This window comes from Pleurodeles waltl, chromosome 11, assembly GCF_031143425.1.
Source record: "Pleurodeles waltl isolate 20211129_DDA chromosome 11, aPleWal1.hap1.20221129, whole genome shotgun sequence".
NCBI classification, from domain to species: domain Eukaryota; kingdom Metazoa; phylum Chordata; class Amphibia; order Caudata; family Salamandridae; genus Pleurodeles; species Pleurodeles waltl.
Window position 1 is genome coordinate 891,674,571 of NC_090450.1, and position 20,581 is coordinate 891,695,151.

The 20,581-nt window shown below is 45.1% G+C and overlaps 1 protein-coding gene across 7 annotated transcripts in view; it reads right to left on the reverse strand.

The window, feature by feature from the left end:
* The window catches only part of WSCD2 (WSC domain containing 2), a 1,176,783-nt gene that overhangs the window by 891,486 nt on the left and 264,716 nt on the right, over positions 1 to 20,581 (reverse strand). The window contains exon 3 of one of the 7 annotated variants that reach the window (XM_069214803.1): positions 9,382 to 9,494. The exons of the other annotated variants lie outside the window; for them this stretch is intronic. The gene's annotated coding sequence lies outside the window, so the exon portion shown is untranslated. The remainder of the gene's footprint in view (positions 1 to 9,381; positions 9,495 to 20,581) is intronic. 7 annotated transcript variants of the gene reach the window in all.

Below are 20,581 nucleotides of genomic sequence, written 5' to 3' on the forward strand. Positions count from 1 at the left end.
ACAGTCATTTTCCAAACGTTTTTTCCGAGAGTTCATTGGTGGAAATGCGGTGATAAGAATCAAACTAGACAAGCCAATTCCTAGATGGTCCTTCAGCAAGGTCAATTGGAAGACGAGGCCTGATGTATCGGGATTCAAAATGATATGATAAACTATTTCAAATCGCAAAGATTTATGTATTGTTATAGTCAAACCTTCTGTAATCTATATTTGTGAGACTAATGCTCTGTAATGCTCTGTACAGTAGCAAGAATGTAATGAATCCTTACGTTTTTGTAAAAAGGTTACAAAAACACATTTTAGATGACATAATAATATTAACACTAATAACAATAATAGAACTAATATTATATTAAAAGGAAACATCTGGGTTTTGCAAGCTCGTGTTTTAACATCGTGTGCCTTTATTTCCTAATATCCTCAGAAATTTAGGGTACCTTCTTAATTTTTCATACACATCTACAAGATTTGAGTTTGCAAAATTAATGTTTGTATTACTCATATTTTTCTTACTGGCTCCCAGATGTGTAAGAACGTTATTTAGAAAGCAGTGGTACTGCAATAGCGTTGACCACCAGGAATGTTCATGGCTGCGTGTCAGACACATCCCACTGCAATAACCGTGCTTACTTTCAGACAGTTAAAAAATGAATACATTGAAAACATGTGCCACAAAGTGCATTTCTACTAGCTGAAAAATGAATGATTGAGGCCTTACTTACATGTTACATGGCGCCACGTGACACCACTTTTCATATCTTTAAAATGGTCATTTAGGTTTGCAAAATGACAGCGATGCAGAATTTACATCCAAACTACTTAAAATAAATAAAGCGAATAAAGTAAATATGTATAGCGAAAAATGCGTGTGTATATAGTGCCAGTAATTACTGTTCCCTTAAAAAAGTGCCCAGTAATTTCCCAATTATCCTTTGATTATTGTTTTACCCATATGATAATATTTATAACTTTGGTTTAGACACAACTGTAGCTGTATGGCAGCATCTAATGATCACTAAAAATAATAATAGATAAAAAGAATAAACAGATAAATGAAGGGATTTGAATTCAACCCTTTTCAGCCACTGCTATGTTCCAGTGTCAGAGACATGCTGGCTCAGCCTACAGAACACACGGACATACAGTGGGGAAATGGGTCAGTCCGCTTCAGTCATTGTCTTTGTTGCAACTTTCATTCACGTTTTGGTTCCAAGGATAAGTCAAACTTACACTGGGAAAATGGCTTTGAATTGGTCCTATTCTTTATACAATGGAAAATATTGTTATTACTTGCAGTGAGCATTTTGAATTAAATTACTAAAAACAACACTGTCAGTATCTCATGAAATGTGGAGTAAAATGATGGACCTATGAAAGCCTAATGTAACAACTGACTACTCACACATGCTGCGCAAGCTGATGGTCATATTGTTCCTACTTAGTAGAAGTGCTACAGGTCACTTGGCGCTAAAGTGGGCCGAGACAACATTCTGTATGGCTGCAGCTAGCACTAAGTGACCACAGAGCCTGGGTGCACCAGAGAGAACAATCAGTGCCTCTTCACCACTCCTCTGACCAATTGGCTATGCCCATGTAAGCAGCGCTCACTGACCCTTGCGTTACACACCACTAAAAAACCAGTGGTGTCTAACAGAGATGCAGCACACTCTGTTACATCTGCAAAGTACATGGCACCCCCCATCCACTCCGGACCTACTCAGGAGCTCTTAGGCCCGGGTACTGTGCTGAGGGGGTCCCCTGGAGCTTGGCAGCCCCCTCGCACCACGGGGGCCGGTGGGTCTGTGCTATGCCACTGGTTTCCACTCCTTGTCTCAGAAACTCAGTCGGAAATCTGGCTTCTCCTGGGCAATCTCCAGTCTTTAGACACCGTACAGGAAACCTGTGACTGCTACATCAGTTTCCAGTATCTCCTTCTGAGGAGGTGGGCAGCAGTGAGGGCCAGAGAGATATTGGAATCCCAAAGGGAGCTCAACCTGCTGCATATTGAATTGTGCCAATAGTGCTCATCATGTTTGAGATATTGCAAGATGCCTCTCCTTTGCAGTAGTCTTTCTATATCCATGTTATCAGAGGACCTGCTACATTGAAATGTGTGGCAGTTGCTGATCAGTTTCACTACACTGTAATAAGGTGGTAATTTTCAGTCCTCTTTCTAAGTCAGTGCTATCAATAGACCAGCCAATTTGAACTAGGAGCGGTTGAGGATCAATTTGGGGGCAATGCAAGATGGTGATGATGGGCATTACGTTTTTCAATACTTGATACTTGTGAGAAAACAGGGCTGATTGCAGAGGCCCCCTAACTTTTTGCCCCCATTTTCCACTTTTTTGCTGGTGTTTTCCTGACTCTGATGGTGCCCTGGGTACTGCTAACCAGTCCCAGGGCCTGTGCTCTGTGTAAAATCAATATGCAAATTAGGCTAATTATAATTGGCTAAGTTAACCTACCTATATGTCCCTAGTATATGGTAGGGCATGTAGGTTTAGGGACCACAGCATAGGTGGTGCACCCATAGGTGCACTGCTGAGGTGCCCAGTGTCATTTTAAAGGCAGGCCTGCCTTGCTGGCTGCTTTTAAATTAAAGTTATATGCAAATTCGACTTTGGAATTAAAAGTAGTTCCAAAGTCTTAAACTACCTTATTTTTACATATAAGTCACCCCTAAGGTGTGCCCTATGTGCCCCTAGGGCTGGGCGCCATGTAACTATAAGCAGGGACTTTATAAAAATAGTTTTAAAGGCCCTGGTGAGGTAAAAACAGCCAAATTCGTTTTTCCCTCATTGTAGTAAATGGCCTTCATAGGCTAGAATGGGGAGACTTTGTTTTAAATTTTAAAGTCTCCTTAAAAGATGCATACCAAGAATTTGGTATCAAATTAATTGTTGTAATAAATCCCACAACTTCCAGTTGTTGGATTTAATATAACTTGTTCAGGTAAAGAGTTTTAGACTTTACCTAAAAAGTTGCCAATTTCAGCCCTGCATTGTTTTTGCTGCTGTGCTCTGATTGGCCAGCCTGTAGCAGCTTAGCCAAGCTGCCTTGATGAGGTGTGAAGTGGCCTGGCTTCACACAAAGGAATGTGCCTGTGGGAGAGAATCTCCCCTCAGCAGATGGTGAGGCAGGAAGGGGGAGGGCTGCCAAACTGGTCTTCAAAGGCAGAGAAGGACATTTGCAGCAACCAGCAACACCCCCACATCCTGCAACCCCAGACAACTAGGTGCCCCCTTGATTAGATTAGGAGAGGGCAGGAGAGGGGTGTGTTTATGATTTTTAGCCACACCAGTGGGTGGGCTCAGCCAGATGTAACCTCCAAAAATCAGATTCAGCCATGTTGGATTTTTAGAGAATGTTGCCTTCTGGGATGGATTTTTGCCACACTTCCCAGGAAGTGGTCATCACAGGGGGACGACCCTGTACCTGATTGGAGAACCAAGACCCCCCTGCTTTTCACCCAGGAGCAAGGTTAAAACTGGCAGACCTGCACCCACACCTCAGATCCCCACCAGATTTCAACAAGAAAAGAACTAAAGGAGAAGAAAGACTGCCCTGCTGGACCCCTGGCCTGCACTCAGAAGGACTGCATCAGCTGCACACTTGGGCTTCACCACAAGAAGGACTTTGCCTGGCTTCAACTGGTTCAAGGAGGGACTCCCTGTTTGCTACAGGTGAAAAATTGCTACCCAGAGTCCCCTGCACCAACTCCTGAAGAAAGCGACCAGCTGACCACTGCCCAGTGGCCAAAAAGGAGTTTGCGCCAGGTGCATTCTGGGAGTTGTAGTCCGCACCCCCCAAGGACCATCTCAGAACTTCTGGACCCTTGGGGTGAGCGGTGGACCCCAAAAGAACCTTAAAAGGACATCTGGGTGAAGCCCCAGAAGTTTTGAGAAGTTTGGAGAATTTTTGTAAAAAAGCTCCATATAGGGACCGACTCGCCGCGGCAACTCTAGCCGGCTTGCCTCAACCGCGACCCGGCCTGATTTGCTGGTTCGTCCCGGTAAAGAAAAATCTCCGAAAAAGAGACTAAGGGGGTCATTCTGAGCTTGGAGGGCGGCGGGAGCCGCCCGTCAAGCAGGAACCGCCAGAATACCGTTGCGCGGTCAAAAGACCGCCGCTGTTATTCTGAGTTTCCCGCTGGGCTGGCGGGCGACCGCCAGAAGGCCGCCCGCCAGCCCAGCGGGAAACCCCCTTCCATGAGGATGCCGGCTCCGAATGGAGCCGGCGGAGTGGAAGGGGTGCGACGGGTGCAGTTGCACCCGTCGCGATTTTCAGTGTCTGCTTGGCAGACACTGAAAATCTTGGTGGGGCCCTGTTAGGGGGCCCCTGCAGTGCCCATGCCAGTGGCATGGGCACTGCAGGGGCCCCCAGGGGCCCCGCGACACCCGTTACCGCCAGCCAGGTTCTGGCGGTCGAAACCGCCAGAGCCAGGCTGGGGGTAAGGGGGTCGGAATCCCCATGGCGGCGCTGCTTGCAGCGCCGCCATGGAGGATTCCCTTGGGCAGCGGGAAACCAGCGGGAAACCGGCGGGACACCGCCGGTTTCCCGTATCTGGCCGCGGCTGTACCGCCGCGGTCAGAATGCCCATGGGAGCACCGCCAGCCTGTTGGCGGTGCTCCCGCGGTCGTTGGCCCTGGCGGTCCATGACCGCCAGGGTCAGAATGACCCCCTAAGTCCGAAGGTAAAAAGTTGACCGGGACCTCCCAGCCATCGTATCCGAGAAGGGCTCCATGGACGTCGGATCAAGATCCAGGTTTACCCCGGTCGAAGGATTTTCACCTCGAAAAAACAACTAAGTCCGAAGGTAAAAATCTCCGCCGAGGATTCCAGCATCGCGTATCCGGAGAAGGGCTCCAGGAGGTCAGATAGGACTGGCAGGTTCGTCCCGCTGAAGAAAATCTTCAAAATAAAGACTAAGGCCCTCATTCGGACCTTGGCGGGCGGCGGAGGCCGCCCGCCAAAGTCCCGCCGTCAGGTTACCGTTCCGCGGTCGAAAGACCGCGCCGGTAATTCTGACTTTCCCGCTGGGCTGGCGGGCGGCCGCCTTCAGGCGGAATCGGAATCGAGCCGGCGGAGTGGAAGCTGTGCGACGGGTGCAGTTGCACCCATCGCGTATTTCACTGTCTGCGCAGCAGACAGTGAAATACATTTAGGGGCCCTCTTACGGGGGCCCCTGCAGTGCCCATGCCAGTGTCATGGGCACTGCAGGGGCCCCCAGGGGCCCCGCGACCCCCCCTACCGCCATCCGGTTCCCGGAACCGGTAGGGGGGGTCGGAATCCCCTCGGCGGCGCAGCTAGCTGCGCCGCCTTGGAGGATTCCAATGGGCGGCGGTACACTGGCGGTGTTGCCGGTCCGACCGCGGCTTTACCGCCGCGGTCGGAATGCCCATTGGAGCACCGCCGGCCTGTCGGCGGTGCTCCCGCGGTCCTCCAACCCGGCGGTCAAGGACCGCCAGGGTTGGAATGACCACCTAAGTGTGAAGGTAAACTTTTAACCGAGGCCTCCCGCGACCTGTAGCCGAGCAGGGCTCCATCGCGGTCGGCCTGAAACTTTGACTTTGACCCGGTCGAGGTGCAACCAGATGACCCGATTGGCGCTTTTTGTTTCTAAGCGCTAGAAAAATAATTTTATTCGTTTTTGTGTCATTTTAAAGATAAAAATATAAACTATTTTTATAAATTGTTTTTGGATTTTTAAACTGTTTCCTGTGTTTTATTTAATTACTGTTTTGTGATATTTGAATGCTTTACACACTGTCCCCTAAGTTAAGCCTTGACGCTCGTTGCCAAGCTACCAAGGTTTGAGCTGGGGTTAATTTACTGAGACCTAACTGGACCTAAGTGGAGGTTAGTGACTTGTTGCTAGGTGTAGGTACCTACCTGCCCTTACCAATAACCCATTTTCCAACAATACTGAAGAATTTGTTTCATTTTTAAAACTTTTATTGGCTGCCTAGGTTCTGAATAAAAGTATGTCTAGCCTTAGTCTGCCTTTTGTGTCCATGTCATTTCATTATTCTTTTTTTTTATAGAGTGTGCGAGTAGCAGCAGAATGGTCATGCATCCTTCAGTGGCATTATAGCATTACGGCCAAATGGTTGAGAGGAATCACGAGCACAACAGAAATCTTGACATGAAACAGACACGCTTTCCCCATGGCGAATGCAAATGCATTGAAGGCATATCCATTGGTAGAGACATTTTAGAAGGAGGAATTGGGTGGCAATGGCGGCGCTTGGAGTGGAAGAAGTAGTATTGGATATGTGATTGATGAACTACACCATTGTTGTCTGAGAGCCATCGTCACAAACACATAGGGATATATTTACAAGCCCCTTGTGCCACCTTAGCGCTGCCATAGCATAATTTATTAGATGCTAAGGTTGCCCTAATGTGGCATTTTCTGCCGCACCATATTTACAAAGTGGTAGTTGCATTGCACCACTTTGTAACCCCTTGCACCAGGCATAATGTATGCAAGTGGGGCGTTCTGGTGCGGGGAGCCCTGAAAAAATGGTGCAGTGAAATGTACAAGATTTCACTGCACCATTGTTCCCATCATTTTAATGCCTGCTCAGGGCAGCAGTTAAAATGACATACCCATTGTAGTCAATGGCACTCCCTGCACTTTGCTGCACTAGTGACAAAAGTTTTGACGCTAGTGTAACAAAGCGGCGCAATAGTGTAAAAAATGTTGACGCTATTGTGTTAAAGACCATCATGGTGCACTGTATCATAAATACGGCTCAACCATGGTGTTGTTAGGTGCGGGGGGACGGGGGAGGGTTGCAAGAAAAGTTGCGTATCATCTATGATGATGCGCCACTTTCTTGTAAATATGGGCCATAGCTTCTTTACTAATACAACCTGTTCGGTTTCAAAGGGACGAAGATAAAATATGTAAAGACTTAGCTATAAAAAACTGCATAGAAATATAGCCTAACTTCAAATATCACATACATCAAGTGTCTTCCTACATGCATTCCCTAGACTGTATAGGATCCTGATCGTTTAGGGAATGCCCACGTGAATCCACTTATTTGTTCCAAATTAGTAGGAATACGTGATGTGTGTTAAAAATGTGTTTTTTTTCGGAATAGTCTGGTGTGCTATCTTAGGGCCACTTCAGCTTTATAGATAAATGTGCAAGGATAGTCGATAAATAAGGCCCACAATTTGATCAGCACCTGTGGAAGTACCGGTCAGTGTTTTAATTTGTTATGTTTGATAATGAATGGAAACATTTCAGCCGCACCAAGTGAAAATATTCCAGAAACGCTAAGAACAATTACGGAGCAAGTTGGTTTCAGGCTACAGATAAAATCGATTGCGTATGTTGTGTGTGTAACACGTTGTTATATGTTAATTGTGAAAGGTTTGTGATTTCTTTGTGAATGACCTTTAAATTAAGCTCGAACTAGTGACAATCACATTTTCACATGTTCCTTCTGGCTCCTTCTGTTATAGATGCCTTGATGGAAACCTAAATGAAAACTTAGAGTACTTTGGAGATCTATGGGGCTTATGTACAAGGACCTGATACATCTGCTCCGAAGCGCCAGTTTCCTTGCGTTGCCCTGCGCCCCCCTAACTACACCATGGTAGCACTGTGTTCAGCATAATAGCATCATAACGTTTGACGCTATTGTGGCGCTTTACTAGACTAGTGCCAAAAATGTTGATACTAGTCCAGCAAAGCTCGTGGAGGCCAATAGGAAATAGCCTAGTGTCACTAATAACGCCTGCCCTGGGCAGGCATTAAAAATTACACTAGAATGGCACAGTGAAATCTTGTAAATTTCACTGTGCCATTTTTTTGGGCCTACCCTGCGGTGGAACGCCCACCTTGCATACTTTATACCTGATGCAGGTATAATGTGGCACAAGGGTTTACAAAGTGGTGCAATGCTGCCATTGAACCTCTTTGTAAATATGGCACAAGGTGAGTGCCTAAACAAAATGATGCTACAGCAACGCTAAGGGGCGTAAGGGGCTTGTAAATAGGCCCCTATGTTTTTAACACATGTATATGTTACAAAATGTTCCAAGTAAAAGATAAGTCAAACTTGCACCGAAAACATGCTTTTGCATTTGCCTTATGCTCTAAACAATGGACAAAAATCATGATTACTTTAAGCGTAGAGAAAACCTTGAATTAGATCATTAAAAACAACACTGTTAGTATCTCATGAAATGTGGACTAAAATGATGGACATATAAAAGCTACTGTAACATATTACTCCTTGCACATGCTGCACAATCTGATGGTCATATTGTTTCTACTGGGTAGAGCCATAGAGTAGTGCTGCAGGAGAATATAGCGGACTGAGGCAACAAGAATACAAATTCCTGGAATGGGCATGTTGAATTCATGTACCTGTAAGGTTCAAGCTAAATAAATGAATATAGTTCGTAGAAGTGCCAGTTTTTAACTAATGTATTTAAACTATACAGCAGTCAATAAGCTCTCTGCTAATAATAAACCTGCAACAACATATTTAATTGGACACCTGGACCCTTCACAAATTGAGAACATGCACACATAGGGCACCAGATGAAAAACAGTTAGTGAAGATTTGGAGATTTACACTTAAGCTGAACCTCAGTGAGGAGGCCTGCTGAGGCCAAGCTGGTCCTGGGTTGCTAACATTGCTTTTTAGAAGGGATCTGGCCTAGCAATTTGGGCTTACCTCTTCCTATTTCAAGAGGACCAAGTCTGATTTGGACATGAAGGGTCCTTGTCTGTAGTGGCAGCAGGGGCAAAAAATGATGGATTGGAATGCAGTTCAGGAGATTGCAAGTAGCTGACCTTCATGCAAGCATTCTACTCATCACCTTTTTGGTTTAATGTGATGCCATAAGTGTGAGGGATGTGCCCAGACATGAGTAAAAGGGCCTAAACCTGTACCTCACTGCAGAGGCCCGCCAAGGATGAAACTAGCCTGCAGTTACTTATGTTCTCATCTCAACAAAGACCTGTAGACTGTTCCAATGGGAGCAAGACAACATCAGACTTTTTCATGGCTTTTCCCTATCTAGCTTGGATGCATCATATTTTCACACCATGAGCAAAATAGCGGTGTTGCAGCACTGGGAAACAAATCATTTTCATTAAAGTGAATAAAGGACAGTTTTATATGCAATGATTTCAGAGTTAGGAATTGAAAATTATTTAAATTCCAAAATTGTAGTTCACGAATCATAATTAAAACATCCTTAAAATGTAGTGGAATTGCACTTTCCCTTCTTCAGGAGGTAGCAATAAATTTTCTAAAAGACTAACCAAAACAAATATGAATTCTACGTACTATTTAAATGTAGCCATACACTTTTCAAACTAATTACATTGATAACATTATTTCTTACCTTTTACTTCTTTCCAGCAATTGATTTATTTTCTATACGAGAAGGTTTGTACATCAGTACACTGGTTTTCTCTGCTAGTAAGCAAACCTTCATTTCCAGTTGTGATAGTCCATCTGTCAGAAAAAGGATCCTTAATCTAACGTCTATCACAAACCTTTCTGCACTTTTTATTTTAAGGGCATATATCCTACTGTTAGAAATGGGGTCTTTGGTTGGCAGTCAGGTTACCCCCTGTCCAAGTAAGGACCCTCACTCTAGTCAGGGTAAGTCACACACAATCCAAATTATCCTGTGCCCACCCTCTGGTAGCTTGGCACTGAGCAGTCAGGCTTAACTTAGAAGACAATGTGTAAAGTATTTGTGCAATAAATCATACAATACCACAATATAACACCACAAAAATACACCACACAGTGTTTAGAAAAATATATAATATTTATCTGGATAAATGCAGGTCAAAATGATTAAAACTACAAGTGTCTCTTGCAGGGCAAAGTACCTGGTTTGCGTTGAAAAATCCTCACAAGGGACCGCAGAGGAGGAGATGCGTGGAAAACGGTGAGTATGAGTCAGTTTCGCCCCTTCGCACACAGACTTGCATCGTTATTCTCCATGCGGGGAAGATGTTGCGTCGATTTCCGGCGCGAGGACTTGGATCCTCTTCGGGTTGCAGGGTTTTCAGATGCCCCAGGGATGATGCGTGGAATCCTGGGCTCGTGGAGCAAAGTCAGAGGGGCTGCTTCGATTCCGGTAGGCGATGCGTGGAATTTTCTTCCGCACAGTAGGCGCTGCGTCGATTCCTCTCAGGAAGTCGGGCGGCGTCATTCTGAGTCGCCTTGTGTCAATCCAATAGGGCTGTGCGTCGAAGTTCCGGTTGCGTCACGGGTGCTGCATCGATCTTCTGTCGCGAAGACGGGCTGCATCGTGCGGTGAATTTTTCATCGCAAGCAGGCTGTGCGTCATTCTTGGCAGGCGGTGTATCAAATTTTCACCGCACAGGGATTTCACCTGCAGGAGAGAAGTCTTTTAGGTCCTGAGACTTCAGGGACCAGGAGACAAGCTCTATCCAAGCCCTTGGAGAGCACTTCTGCAGCAAAGCAAGAGAGAAGCAAGACAGCAGGGCAACAGCAAGGCAGCAGTCCTCTTCAGAAAACAGTCAGGTGAGTCCTTTAGAAAGCCAGGCAGTTCTTCTTGTCAGGATGCAGGTCCTGGTTCAGGTATCTTCTACAGGAAGTGTCTGAGGTGGTAGGACAGGGGCCCTGTTTTTATACCCAAATGTGCCTTTGAAGTGCGGGAGACTTCAAAGAGTGTCTTAGAAGTGCACCTGGTCCTTTTCAGTTCAATCCTGTCTGCCAGGGTCCCAGTAGGGGGTGTGGAGCCCTTTGTGTGAGAGGAGGCCCTCCACCCTCCCAGCCTTAGAAGACCCATTCAAAACGCAGATGTATGCAAGTGAGGCTGAGTATCCTGTGTTTAGGGTGTGTCTGAGTGAATGCACAAGGGGCTGTCAACTAAACCCAGCCAGGCGTGGATTGTAAGGCACAGAAAGATTTAAGTGCAGAGAAATGTTCACTTTCTAAAAGTTGCATTTCTACAATAGTAATATTAAATCCAACTTCACCAGTCAGCAGGATTTTGTATTACCATTCTTGGCATACTAAATATGACCTTCCTGCTCCTTTCAGATCAACAGCTACCACTCAAACAATGTATGAGGGCAGCCCCAATGTTGGGAGCAGGCCTCACAGTAGTGTAAAAACAAATTTAGGAGTTTTACACTACCAGGACATGTAAACTACACAGATACATGTCCTGCCTTTTACCCACACAGCACCATGCTCTAGGGTTACCTAAGGCACACATTAGGGGTGACTTATATGTAGAAAAAGGGGAGTTTTAGGCTTGGCAAGTACTTTTAAATGCCAAGTCGAATTGGCAGTGAAACTGCACACACAGGCCTTGAAATGGCAGACCTGAGACAAGGTTCAGGAGCTACTTAAGTGGGTGGCACAATCAGTGCTGCAGGCCCACTAGTAGCTTTTAATCTACAGGCACATATAGTGCACTCTACTAGGGACTTATAAGTAAATTAAATAGCCCAATTGGGTGTGATCCAATGTTACCATGTTTAAAGGGAGAGAGCATATGCCCTTTAGCATTGGTTGGCAGTGGTAAAGTGCGCAGAGTCTAAAAAACAGCCAAAACAGTATCTCAAAAGTGGAGGGAGGCAGGCAAAAAGTTAGGGGTGACCACCCTAAGGCTGTCAGGTCTAACACCTACATTAAAATTCAATCCTATGACCTAAGATGTATGTTTCAATGCTGCTAAATAATTCCTTAAGACATTTTAACACACAGAAACGCACACAATTACAAATGTGTCATTAATTTAATGCCAGCATTCTTTACTGCCATGAAATGATGCTTCACTGAATTCTAAAGTGGCACAGTGGACAAAAAATGCTGAACATAAATGTGGCCCCAAGCGATTGGTAGTAGTTGAAGCTTATTGAAGAATTTTACTCATCACATTTGCATTGCCTTAGTGTGATTTCTAATTGTAAAGCAGTACCAGCTCCTCCTTTAAGGGGAGGAACGTCGACCCACTGCTCTCACTCAGTGAAAACATGAAAAATTTAATTATAATAACACAGGTTTTATTTTTCCTCACTTACTTGAGCCGAGCCTAGGGAGGGGCAGGTTGGGCCATCCTGATGGGCAGCTGCAGCCAGAAGGAGGAGTGGTAGCACTGCTGCCAGCGTGCATGTTGGTTTGGCCTGCCATCTTAGGATGGCAAAATTGACATCCACACTTAGATCTCTCCACCTGAGCTGTGCTGTACAGCTAAGTGGTGACCAGGCACAGGGTCGTAGTCCCTTGGTGAGTGCCAAACCATGGTGCTCAGACCAATACTGGCACATCTCTACCATTTGCAGCCGCCTCCCAGTCACACCCCCCTAAAATGTTCACCTCTTAACCTGCAATGGTATAGACTGTCATCCATCAGATGGAAACTGCTGTCTGTAATGTGATTCCTTCTGCTTCTCACTTTCTGTTCATATTTCCATTCACTTTATAGAGCCAGCTATGATTTGCAAAAGATTTGGAAATTAACAATGCTAGAAAATCATCAAAATGCTATGGCCTGTTGGGTCAATTTTACTAAATAGGTCTCTAGATTAAATGTATAAGTTGTATAAGTCTTGTACTAAACTCTCAGAATTCCTGGTGCCTTCAGCTTCTATCAGCTTCTATTCACTGAGCTATATTTCTAATTTGAAAGAACTGGGGCAGGTCTCTCATATCTCTATATCTATAGATAGATGGAGTGATGGATGGATGGATGGATGAATGGATGAATGGATGAATGGATAGATGCATAGTTAGAATATCACCACTGCGTAGTAGTTAGGATTGTGTTTCCATAGAAAATGCCTTTTTGTGTTTTTCTAATCACTCTGGTGCAGTTTGACGAATCTCCACAAAACGTACCTAAAAGGTACTACTGTTTGACTTGTTTGTGCAAGAAAAGCTTCGGGTGAGCAATCAATCATGGACCAAGAAAAAAAAAGGTGCCCCAAAATGCAAAACCTCCATGCATTTTCCATAGACTTTTTTTGACAGGCCTACTGCAAAAACTGCTGAACGGAATTACACCACATTTGGCAGGACGCTATGTCTTGGTCCAGAAAGTGTGCTGTTTGTGATTTGGTGTAAATTCGTTCAGTAGGTTTCAAGCAATTAAGGTTAAAAAATATCTGTATATCTGGACTGTTGGGTTTGAGGGACTCTCTAGGGAGTCTCATGAAGTCAATAAAAAAAACAGAGCCTTCTAATTAGCTCAGGGAGCTTTTTTCCTTTGGGCAAATTCACTCTTTTGGAAGTCAGACTCTTGAGGGAGCAAGTACTCTGATTATCTGCCAGTAACATGAGAGTCCCACAGACTCCCTTGGGATGGTGGCAAAAAAAAAATGGCAGCACGCCATTTATTTAATGATATGGAAGAGAGACGTCAGTGGGTCCCCCCGCCTAAAGCCTCTCTTGGTCCAGGAGATTAAGGGGGTCATTCTGACTTTGGCGGGCGGCAGAGGCCGCCCGCCAAAGTCCCGCCGTTAGAACACTGCTGCGCGGTCAAAAGACCGCCGCAGTAATTCTGAGTTTCCCGCTGGGCTGGCGGGCGACCGCCAGAAGGCCGCCCGCCAGCCCAGCGGGAAACCCCCTTCCATGAGGATGCCGGCTCCGAATGGAGCCGGTGGAGTGGAAGGGGTGCGACGGGTGCAGTTGCACCCGTCGCGATTTTCAGTGTCTGCTTGGCATGGGCACTGCAGGGGCCCCAAGGGGCCCCACGACACCCGTTACCGCCATCTTGTTCCTGGCGGCGAAAACCGCAAGGAACAGGATGGCGGTAAGGGGGTCGGAATCCCCATGGCTTCCCCAGGGCAGCGGGAAACCGGTGGGACACCGCCGGTTTCCCGTTTCTGACCGCGGCTGTACCGCCGCGGTCAGAATGCCCATGGATGCACCGCCAGCCTGTTGGCGGTGCATCCGCGGTCCCCGGCCCTGGCGGTCCATGACCGCCAGGGTCGGAATGACCCCCTAAGTTCTCTGAGGCTGTTTCTTTTTTAAAAATAGGGGGAGCATGTTACTCCCTTCTCCAAGCCACTATTGGTCCAGAGAACCCCATTCTTAGTCCTGAAGACCAAAACTAAATTTAAAGTGGGGGCACGAAGCCCTGCACAGCTCTCCCCCCGGGAAACACAGTAATTTCACTGCACGCAGTAGTGTGGGTAGGGAAACGTGCTGTTCCCACCTGGTGGAGGAAAACACACCTTTGTTGCATGCAACACGGCAGACAGGGAAGGCAAGTCTGTTCCCAGTCGGTGGGAGATTTAAACATGCTCCCACCGGCTGGTAGCATATGTCTGTTCGGTTTCCCTGCTCACACTCCTATTTAAGGCAAAGGATGGGGAGCCACGGGGTCCATCTCCCCTTTTATTGGAATTTTGCCCTGGAGATGGGGTCCCTGGGCCCCACAAAAGATCCAGGAGGGGGACTACATTCCCCTCCACTTGATTATAGAATTTAGGTCAGGAGGATGTGGACCCTCGGGCTTAAAAGGATTAGGGAAGGGGGTCACACAGTTCCTCTCGCCATTTTAATAGCTTTTGGCCCCTAGGATATGGGGTGCTCTGTGCCCAATAAGGCTCAGGGGGGGGCAGAGCAGGGGGGGGTGCTGTAGCAGCGTGGCCAAGAAAGGCATGTCTGCTCCTCACCAGTGTAGGTTTAAATGCTCCTTTTTAAAAAAAAAGTTCTAGGTGTTAGAAATTGGGTTTCTTGTTGGCAGATGTATTCAGCCTGTCCAAGCAAGAACCACAGTCCTAGTCAGGTTAACTCATAAACACACCCTAAATTAACCTGTGCTTACCCCCTGATAGCTTGGCACAGAGCAGTCAGGCTTAACTTAAGCGGCAACCTGTAAGTATTTGGGCAACACTTCAAACAGTAAAATGGTAAAAGCACCACACAAAATGATACAACAGGTTAGAAAAATCAAACGTAATTTAATAAATAAAACAAGATCAGAATGGCAAAAATCCAATAAGTAGAACTTGAAATATGATTTTTTTTAAAGAATAAACTAGAATAGTACTTAGAACCAAGAAGTGCCATCCAGGGGTATCTGGTTGTGCCAGACCCGGACAAAGTCAAATGTTCGGTCAACCACGATGGAGCACGGCCCAGATACAGGACCCCTTTGGGCTTGTTAATCAAAAGTACTGTAATCCTGGTTGCACCTATGTCAAAGATGCGGTGAACAGATTGAATCAATGCGTCTGTGTTGGTCCCTGCAGTGCCAGCGATGTGTCGATCCTTCCCATGCAGTAGCAAAGATCCATTAATTTTCAGCATTCAAGAGCAGTGATGCTCGGGTTCAAGATGTGGTGGTTCCGAAGGCAATTCACTGAGGTCGATTTGTGCTGGAGAGGAGCTGTATTGAATCTGATTCATGCAAGGGGGCCAATACGTCAGTTCACATCCATGGAACAGTTACAATGAGCCGGTTCCATTCCATACAACGGCAGCGATGTGTCATTTGAGCTGCAGCAAACACCTTAGGCCCACTTCCAAGGGTCCCGGACTGGGGTGGCACCCCTTGACAGGACAGATTCACAGATGGCAGAGTACAAGTATAGCTGTAGGTTGGTTGGAAGTCTATAGTGTCCCTGAGACATCAATGAGGAGAGTAGTCAGCTGGCCTTTGGAGTCAATCTGTGTTCTGGGTTGGAGAGATGCAGGTCCAGTCCTTCTCATTTCCAGGCAAGTGGACAGCAGGCAGCAGGTCAGCACAGCAAAGTAGGAGTCAATCACAGTAGCAGACCAGTAGAGTGGCGGTCCTTGTAGCAGTACAGCAGTCCTTCGTCCTGGCAGATATCCACAGGTCCAGAAGTGTACAGAGTTAGTGGCGTTAGAGGTACAGTACTTGTACCCGGTTTGGCCTTTGAAGCTGGGGATCCTTCAAAGAGATGCCTTTGACCTGCACAGAGTCCCTACTCTTCCAGTCCTGGCTCCAGTCTCACTAGGTGGGTATGCAGTCCTTTGTGTGTGGACAGGACACAGCCTATTAAAGTGTAAGTGAGTCTGTGTCCAGCTCCTCCTGCCCCACCTGCCCAGAATGGCCCATCAGGGCACAGATGGCCCATCAAGTCACACCTAAGCTCCATTTGTATGTGGCTATCTAGGATGCAGACACAAAGCCCAGGTGTCCCTCGCCCCAAACACGTGATCAGAGACAGGAACAGGCATCAAATGGCTAAGTCAAAAATTGCAAACAGGCCAGGCACTGAGGCCAACCCCCACTGCTCCTAGCTGGAGCTGTGCACATTGTGGGGTTGGCTGCCAGCAGGGGGTTGGACTTTGGGCCTGTTGATGTAATTTGAGATGTCATCAGGGATGTCATAAATTATGTCATAGAACATGTCATGAGTGATGCAATATATGAGGTCATAAGCAGTACATGCTGGGGCACAAATTGTATTTAGAAGTGATAACTACAACTGCTGAATTTTTTTGGATTTCCTCAGGTTGAAACTTTTTTTCCATTGAAATTTTCACCAAACTATAACATCCCTATAATCTTTGTTTTTCAGTGAATACAGATATAGATAGATAGACGGACAGATAGATAGATAGATAGATAGATAGATAGATAGATAGATAGATAGATAGATAGATAGACAGATAGACAGATAGATAGATAGATAGATAGATAGATAGATAGATAGATAGATAGATAGATAGATAGATAGATAGATAGATAGATAGATAGATAGACCTTACTTATGAACAGTTTGTCACATTACATTCTTCTTGTAATTCTCTGTCCTCTCATCTAAAGCATAAAAAGAAAATATTCATGTGGCTCAACAACATCCATCGTGTACTCTCTCCTTGAGGATCTTCAAAGGACACTGACCCTCAAGACACACACCTCTTGCAGTTGTACCTGAACAAACAAATGTACAACTAATCTAAATCTCAACACATTTAAACTGCTGTATTGTTTACAATCCTGACCTCAGTTGCCTCTGCTATATTATGATTACTAAATGTGCTGGTTTTAGCATCTGGTAGCCTGCTAGACACTTTTACTTGTTTCACCAACTATAGGTATGGTGGCATTCAAGACATTCAGGGAATGCCTGAAAACACACTGCTTGCAGTTATACCTGAATAAACAAATGTACAACTAATCTAAATCTCAACACATTTAAACTGCTCAATTCTTTACAATCTTGACCTTAGTTGCCTCTGCTATATTATGGTTACTAATTTAACTGGATTTAGCATCTGTTAGCCTGCTAGACACCTCTTCTTGTTTTACCAACTATAGGTATGGTGGCATTTTATAATCAGAAAATTAGGTAAAAGGTGAAATGTAAAATAGTTTGGTACTTTCTTTGGCACCTCAGCCAGCATAAAATATGTATTAATTTGTATGGCTTCCTATGGATTATTTCATGTCAAATTCTGACTTTGACTATCTTTTCTAGGAATTAATTGGGTTTTTTTCTTAATGGGTTTTGAATTAAGCTAGCTGGTAGAGGACATTAATGACTTTATTTTTTTCTGGGTAATTTAAAATTTCTACTCATGTGTTTAGGAATGGGACCTCAATTGCGAGCAGGCACTGCTGGCAGAGCTTGTACACATGCATAAATGTATGTATGTATGTATGTATGTGGTATTTCTATTGTGTGAACCTAGCCAAAAGGCATTGCACATGGGCAAAGTCCAGCATAAAGTCAATGTCTTTTACTGCTTCCTAAATAGGAGAAGCTTTGCAATGGTCTTATTGGTTATGGGGTTATTGATCCATATCCTCTGTGCATAGAAAGAAAGGCCAGAAGAAGGTAAACACAGATCATTAAATGGTTGCACATCTTCCTCTTATATTATTGTTGGACCAATTAGTGCTGGTCCTTTCTGCATGGTCACCCCAGATTTTTGCCTCCATCTGACTTCCTTTGTTGAACCCATTTTTGTTGGCTTTTAGTACTTTGTGCAGTTTTTCCTGCTAATCAGGGGTAAAGTGATTGTGCTCTCTCCTTAGAACTCTGCAAAACTGGCCTACATCTAATTGGTATGCTTAACTTACTTTGCAGTCCCTGTATATGTTACTTAATGCAATCAGGGCCTGTAAATTAAATTCAGAGCTCATTGTGCTACCTACGAAAATAACACTGTAAAACATGTCTCAGGCCTGCCACTGCAGCCTCTACTGCAGTTTTAAAATGCAATTTCTGCCTTGCAAAATAAAGTTTTTCCCAGGCCTAAACCTTCCTTTTTAATACTCCTGTCACCCCCTAAGGTAGGCCCTAAAGGCTGGTAAGGCAGATTGCAGCTTTGTGTTTAAGCTTTAAATGTTCTGACACTGACAACAACTCTTACAATTCTATTTTTTACCATGGAAGGACTATCTCTAGCAGAGGCTAACACTGGGTTATCTTATTTCAATTAATAATTGCTAACTTCAGATTTGGAGTAGAAAGACAACTTATGTTTTGACTCAAATGCATATAATTTAGTATTCTCTTTAATGGTAGAATCAATTTTAAGATCATCATTTTGAAACTGCCACTTTTAAAAAGTTGCCATTTTCTTGCCCAAAGTTTTAGAGCCCTTTCTATGAGTTTCCAGATGTCTAGACCTGTTAATGGCTCCCCCATCAAGAATGTATATTGAGCACTGACAGTGAACAATGGGACCTGGTTGTGGCTGGGAGAGGGTCTTCCCAGCAGGATCAGTAGGGAGGAGCTGTAGCCTGCTCTGATTACATTTTAAAGGACCTTGACCACAACACAAACAAAGGAAGCTGACATCAAGTTGGCCCAAGTCTTCGTCCCAGTACACTGTTTGGAGTCAGGACCAGGAGAAGTGGAAGAACTGACCAAAACCAATTTTGGGGTAGGTTAGGGAATTCTTCCACAAAAGGTATGGTACCAGTTGTAAAAATGGGACCTTCAGCACCACTCTTCAGACCACTCCTGGGCCTGTGGAAGATTCAGAAACCAGACTGGTCTGCTGCCAACAGGACTGCCCTGCTGCTTGAAGGACTACCTTGCTGTCTGAAGAAGGAAGATTGGACATGCTTTCCTTGATACCAGGCTACCCAGAGTGACTCTAAGGGTCAGCTGGTTGACATCCTGTGTGAGCTACTGGGACACAACAATCTTCCAGTGGCTTCACTGCAACTGTGCAGCTGACCAGCTGCAACTGTACCTCCCTGATCTGCCTGAGGCCTGCTGCTGACTTCTGTTACAATGAGTCCTGATCCTAAAGAAGTGCCCCACAAGTCCTACACCTTTGGCTGGAATCAGTGAGGGCTCCTCTAAAAACAAAAGGTGAAAAGTTTGACGTTTAGGCTCCTCATGAGTACATATGGGCCTGTTTGTGTATAAGACACAAAGCTCCTGTGAGACCTGCTCTTCACGCTGACAGCAACCATTGTTGACGATTTGGAAAGCAAGACGTTGACTTCGTGCTACAGCAACAACAGCCCACGACAACCACCAATGAGAAGCTCCAGCCATAGCCTGATCTTCATGCTACAGCAAGGGCAACTCCCAAAGTTGGACTTGATCTTCATGCCAATAAACCCCTTCCCTTGACCTCCTCCAATGTGAATGGAATTGTTTGTGCTGGACTTGAAAATGTATCAGTTCAGCAGGACTAACTTGATCCCTGTACCCAAGCCATGCTCCATTGCAGTGGGTGTGAGCTTGTGACTTTCCCCCAGTCTAGTTCTACCAGATCACTGCAAGTGGCGCTTTCTTCTTGGTACTATTTTAACTAAAAATGTACATTTCAATATGACCATTTCAACTGATTGGATTATTGTTCTTCTGGGATAATTGTATTCATTCAACTTGACTCTGGTTCGCTTGGGATTTTTCTTTGGTGGTAGTTTCACTTGATGCTGTTTGTGTGCTACATAAATATTTTACAGGTTTCATCTAAGTTAAAAGCTGTTTTTGTCCCAAGCTATAGAAGATTAGGCATCATTTAAATTAGTGACTTTTGCGGTTCACCCTGACAAGGACTGGGGTTGTAGCCTGAGTAGGGCTTCCACTCCCGTCAACCAACAACCACATTTCCTACAATCACCATCTGTACTACTGGACCTTTTGTGATTATGCACCTTTAGGATAAACACACACAGTGCTTCAATAACCCTCCGATAGTGTTGTGCTCGCATTAAACCAGCAAGAAAATAAAACATTTGGTATTGAACAGAAATACATTTTACAGCACATGTAGCAGCAAGCATTGCAATGTTAACTATGACACAATAGACAGAACACCTTTCATAAACCTAACATCACCATGATATGCCATATACCTGCCTATCACATTGCTCATGGTCAGTTTAATTACCAAGATGGAAGACACAAGCAAAGTTCAACAGGAAAAACGTAAATAGAATGTCTCCTTAAATCCATCACAAATATGGCTTGTGGGGTTCAATGCACTACTCTGATTTCCAAACCAGGGAAGAGCAATATATACATCCACTTGTTTGTGAATGGGATGCAATTTGTGATGCTGCCTATCAACTAATAAATCACATTGCAAACTGCCTATTTGCTGAAAAAATAAATGTTTCACCCTTGGGAATATATCTAGAGTTGCAGGCTCTGGGCACA